This window comes from Mirounga angustirostris, unplaced genomic scaffold (assembly GCF_029215605.1).
Source record: "Mirounga angustirostris isolate CCGP_5_RB_7025 unplaced genomic scaffold, mMirAng1.0.hap1 SCAF_4, whole genome shotgun sequence".
In the NCBI taxonomy this organism is placed as follows: Eukaryota; Metazoa; Chordata; class Mammalia; order Carnivora; family Phocidae; genus Mirounga; species Mirounga angustirostris.
The window spans coordinates 86,002,868-86,008,696 of NW_026991712.1; positions in this window are offsets into that span (position 1 = coordinate 86,002,868).

Genomic DNA, 5,829 nt, shown 5'->3' on the forward strand with positions numbered 1-5,829 from the left:
CCAAAAAGACATAAAGAAAATAAAAGCTACACCAAAAAAAACCTCAAACAAGTCAAACTTCTTTGGTTTTAATATAGCATGACTCTACTGCCTCAGTTTGAATCCCATCTCTGCTACTTTTGAGCTGTGTGACCTTGGACAGATTACTTAACCTCTCTGTGCCTCAGCTTTAGCATCTGTAAAATGGGGGTAGTGATAGTATCTATTATTGCTCTGAGGATTAAATGAGTCAACATGTGTAAGGTGCTTAAAACAATCCCTGGCACGTAGTAAGGTCTATGTAAGTGTTTGCTACTATTGTTTTGACAAATATACTCCCACACAGATCAGACAGACCAACCAATGGAGAGGAAAGGGATATGTCTATAAACACGCATACCTTTAAAAAATATTGAAATCGGGGTGCCTGGGTGGCTCAGATGGTTAAGCGTCTGCCTTCGGCTCAGGTCATGATCCCGGACTCCCGGTATCGAGTCCCGCATCGGGCTCCCTGCTCTGCGGGAAGTCTGCTTCTCCCTCTGCCTCTCTCTCTCTCATGAATAAATAAATAAAATCTTTAAAAAAAAATTGAAATCATCCTTTACCTGTACTTTTCTTATTTGCTTTTGGCACTTAAAAGTATAGCATGTAGGGCGCCTGGGTGGCTCAGTTGGTTGGGCGACTGCCTTCGGCTCAGGTCATGATCCTGGAGTCCCGGGATCGAGTCCCACATCGGGCTCCCTGCTGAGCAGGGAGTCTGCTTCTCCCTCTGACCCTCCCCCATCTCATGCTCTCTCTCTCTCATTCTCTCTGTCTCAAATAAATAAATAAAATCTTAAAAAAAAAAAAAAAAAAGTATAGCATGTAGGGGCACCTGGATGGCTCAGTCGGTTAAGTGTCCTACTTTTGATCTCAGCTCAGGTCTTGATCTCAGGGTTGTGAGTTCAAGCCCTGCGTTGGGCTTCACACTGGGCATGGAGCCTACTTAATAGGAAGAAGAAAGGAAGGAAGGAAGGAAGGAAGGAAGGAAGGAAGGAAGGAAGGAAGGAAGGAAGGAAGGAAAAAAGGAAGGAAGGAAGGAAGGAAGGGAGAAAATTAAAAAGGATACTATGTATATTTTCCCACATTTTAATATTCTCCATCAGTAGTTGTTTCAAGCTTTTAAACCTGTGTGCAGAATTCAGACTTTGCCTTTTGTTGACCAGAATAGCGTTGTTTTATAATTTGAATTTTAGTGCCTTCAAGTGGAGCATGAACTCTCTGGTTTAACACAGACCACTCACTAGTATCTTTTTTTTTTTTTTAAAGATTTTATTTATTTATTTGAGAGAGAGCACATGAGAGGGGGGAGGGTCAGAGGGAGAAGCAGACTCCCTGCCAAGCAGGGAGCCCGATGCGGGACTCGATCCAGGGACTCCAGGATCATGACCTGAGCCGAAGGCAGTCGCTCAACCAACTGAGCCACCCAGGCACCCCCACTCACTAGTATCTTATACTCAGGTACATCGCATATTTGGTTTGCTGGCTAAGCACCTGAAGGCATTTGAGATTTTTACCCCCAATATGACTTTTAGTAGTTACAAAAATTTTTCATTCTATGACTAGGCTATATTTTACTTAAGTAATTTCTATTATTACACATTTAACTTGTTGTTTCTATCTCACTATTATACATAATGCTGTGAAGAACATCCATAAATACAAATTTTTCTTGGGGCACCTGGGTGGCTCAGTCGTTAAGCGTCTACCTTCGGCTCAGGTCATGATCCCAGGGTCCTAGGATCGAGCCCCGCATCCGGCTCCCTGCTCGGAGGGAAACCTGCTTCTCCCTCTCCCACTCCCCCTGCTTGTGTTCCCTCTCTTGCTGTGTCTCTCTCTTTCAAATAAATAAATAAAATCTTCAAAAAAAATACAAATCTTTCTTATACATCTTGGTCCTTTCTCCTTAAAAAAATTTCCGAAAGATAGGAATGCTGGGTCAAAGTTTGAATATTTTTAAGATATTTATACATATTACTAAATTGCCTGACAAAATATTGTACTATTTTATATTTCCACTGCCTCATTTCCTTGAACAGTTATGGATACTGGTATTATCACCTTTTGCCCAGAAAAGGTCTACTAATCAATAATATGCATCTTTCAAATATGGCCTTTTTGAGGACTAAATATTTTTTCCTTCAGCCATCAAACTTCAATATTTTCCCTGCTATCTGGACAAGTAAGTGAAATAGTTGGGGGAAGATAGGAATCCTAGCTATGTCCTCAAATGATACTCAATATTACCCAAGTGACTCTATGCCTCAAAGAACTTGCTCATGGTAAATAACAGAACAAGATATGAGATAGCTTTAGTCTCTGCTAACCCCTATCATTAAGGTATAAAATTAACATTGGTATAATTATTATTGTAGGTGATAACTGCAGGAACTGTCATCTGCTGCACACTTTATTACGGGTGGCACGCTTATTATGTAATAAGCACTTTACTTCATTAATCCTCCCGGTAACCCATGAGATAAGTAGTATCACAAGTATTATAATAAACAAGACTGAGGGTCACGTAGGTTAAAGAAACTTGTTTCAAGTTACACGATCGTCAGTGGCAAAGCCAGAATTTAAGGCTTGACTAGTCTAAGTCCAAAACCACAATACTAAAATGTCTCTAAGCATATTATTATTATTAATAATAAATCTTTCATTTAACACTGTTCATTTCTCCAAAGGCTTTCATATACACAGTTTGGTGCTGATGATAATATGTTGTGGGATTTGATCAAGAGGTATCATGATCAATCCATAGATTAGGTAACCAAAGCAGTCCGTTGAAGTATAATAATGAACACAAAATCTCACAGGTCCATTGCTATCCATTAAAGTCATAATCCATAGCATACTTGCAGTTAGAACTTAAAAATGACTCACATAAGCACTTTGAGTTTGATGTAGATGAAAGCCCTATAGATCTCTCACACACTTAGGCATCTCCTAGCTGCAGCCGGAATGCCAATTCAGAATTAAGACGGGAGTTCTGGCCTACTCCAACCCATCCTCGTTCAGCAAGTTTGTTCTTTTTCTGTTCTCCAGCTGACAGAGCTACTTTAAAAAAAGAAATCATTTCTGCAAACATTTGAAGTGGCTCATCCCTCTGGCTTTTAGCATAATTGGACTCTGTCAGAATAATCTAGAAATCTGTTTTCCAGTGCTTGAATGCAAGTTCTTGAGTTTTTATATAAGTTTTATGGGGTTGTTATGGCATTTGAGCAGGCCAAAAATATAAATGTAGGCTTTGACCTGTCAGAAATAGCATATATTAAACACTGCAATTTTATTGTTTTATATTTACTTAACTGCCTTTAAAAAATGTCAACATGATTTAACGTATTAATAAGATTCACAGCATAACTTATTTTAGCAACTTTCATCATAAGATCAACATGCAATAAAAGCATCTGTTCTGGTGGCTCTCACTCTTTTTGGTCTCAGGACCCCTTTACATTAAAAAATTATTGAGAACCCCAAAGAGTTTTGACTGGGAGGGTAATACCTATTGATATTTACCATATTAAAAATTAAAACTGAGGTATTTTATTTTTTAAGATTAATTTACTTACTTGAGAGAGAGTACGAGTGTGAGTGGGCAGAGGGGCAGAGGGAGAGAGAGAATCCTCAAGCAGACTCCCCACTGAGCGCCCCAAAACTGTGATATTCTAAAACTATCTATTAATTCATTTAAAAATAAATTCATTATATGTTAACATAGATTTTAAGAAAAATAATTATATTTTCAAAAATAAAAAATTGGAAGAGGATGGCATTATTTTACATTTTGGCAAATCTCTTTAATATATGGCTTAACAGTAGATATCTGGATTTTCTGTCATATCTGCTTCTACAATCAATTTGTTGTGATATATTCTTTGAAAAGGTTGAAATATTTGAAGAAAATCCAGCCTCCAGCCTCACAAAGATATGTAGTTAGAAAGAGGAGGACTATTTTAATGGCCTTTTCAAATAATTGTGGATATTCTTCTTTGACACTAACCCAAAACTTAACAAGTAGTAGGGGTTTTGGTTTTGGTTTTTTGGTTTTTTAAAGATTTTATTTATTAATTTGAGAGAGAGAGTAAGAGAAAGCATGGGGGTAGGGGGAGGGAGAAGCAGACTCCCCACTGAGTAGGGAGCCCCGGATGGGGCTGGTCCCAGAACCCAGAACCCTGGGATAATGACCTAAGTTGAAGGCAGACACTTAATCATCTGAGCCACCCAGGCATCCCAACAAGTAGTAGTGGACTCCAGGAACCAAACTGAGGTTTACAGAAGGGAGGGGGGTGGGAGGATGGGGTGACCGTGTGATGGGTATTAAGGAGGGCACGTGTGGTGATGAGCACTGGGTGTTACATGAAACTAATGAATCGCTGAACACTACATCAAAAATTAATGATAGGGCGCCTGGGTGGCTCAGTTGGTTAAGCGACTGCCTTCGGCTCAGGTCATGATCCTGGAGTCCCTGGATCGAGTACCTCATCGGGCTCGCTGCTCGGCGGGGAGCCTGCTTCTCCCTCTGACCCTCCTCCCTCTCATGCTCTCTGTATCTCATTCTGTCTCAAATAAATAAATAAAATCTTTAAAAAAAAAAAACAACTAATGATATACTATATGCTGGCTAATTGAACATAATAATTTATAAAAGAGAAAAAATAAAGTTACTATATAAAAAGATAAATAAATAAAAAATAAAAGGTTAGTTGCAATGTGGAATCTGAAAGCATATCAATGAACTTTTCATACTGTTACATTAAAACCCATTAGTCCAGGGGCACCTGGGTGGCTCAGTCAGTTAAGCATCCAACTCTTGATTTCAGCTCAGGTCATGATCTCAGGGTCCCAGGATCAAGCCCCGCCTTGGGCTCCCCACTTATCGGGGAGTCAGATCAAGGATTCTCCCCCTTCCCCTCTGTTCCTCCCCCTGCTTTCTCTCCCTCTCTCTCTCTTTAAAATAAACAAATAAATCTTAAAAAAAAATTAGTCCACCTTGTTCTTTGAATAGATCTTTTACTCATGCTTATTTTGTAACATCATGCATTGATCCTTTCAAAAATATTGGGTTACTGAATTATGCAGATCTTCCAAATGTTAACACATTTCATTGTATAATAGCAAGATATTATGTTTATGAATATGATCTGATTAGAAAATCTTCAAGTATTAAGAAGCTGTCAAGTTCACAATGACAGTACAATTTTTCCAAAATTCCTACATTCGTTCCAAAGCCCAGATTTTATCATTGGCAACAGATTTGGTCAGTTGTTTACCTTGAAGTGGCAGGCTCACTTTGTTCCTTTTCAAGAAAACATCCACCATATACCTGTCTCAACCATAGATTCATTAGTAGTCATTCTTTCAAGTAAAAATGGCGTCCGTGGCCAAAAAAGTAGCTAGTTCAGGTCACAATTCAAGCAACTGCACGAATGTTTTTCCACAGGACAACCATCACACTTTGGTATATAGCAGAAGTGTTTATGTGTTCTTATTTCATCCCCCAGAATGTCAAAAACACACCTACCCAGGGATCAACATTTAATAAAATAATTTCTTCTGCTTCATTAAGATCAGTCTTAAGTGAAACTGCTCTTTCTGTTTTTTATTCCTTCCTTCCTTCTCCCTTCTTTTTTTCTCCTCCTTTCTTTCCTTTTCTTCTTTCTTTCCTTTCTTCCTTCTTTTTTTCTCTTTCCCCTCTCCCTTTCTTTTTACAAGTGGATGGCAGTGAAGAATACAATGACCACTGAGCAGTATAGTTTGGTGCCACTGCTTAATTTGTGTTAAGGGACTAGCAGTTTTACCTACCAT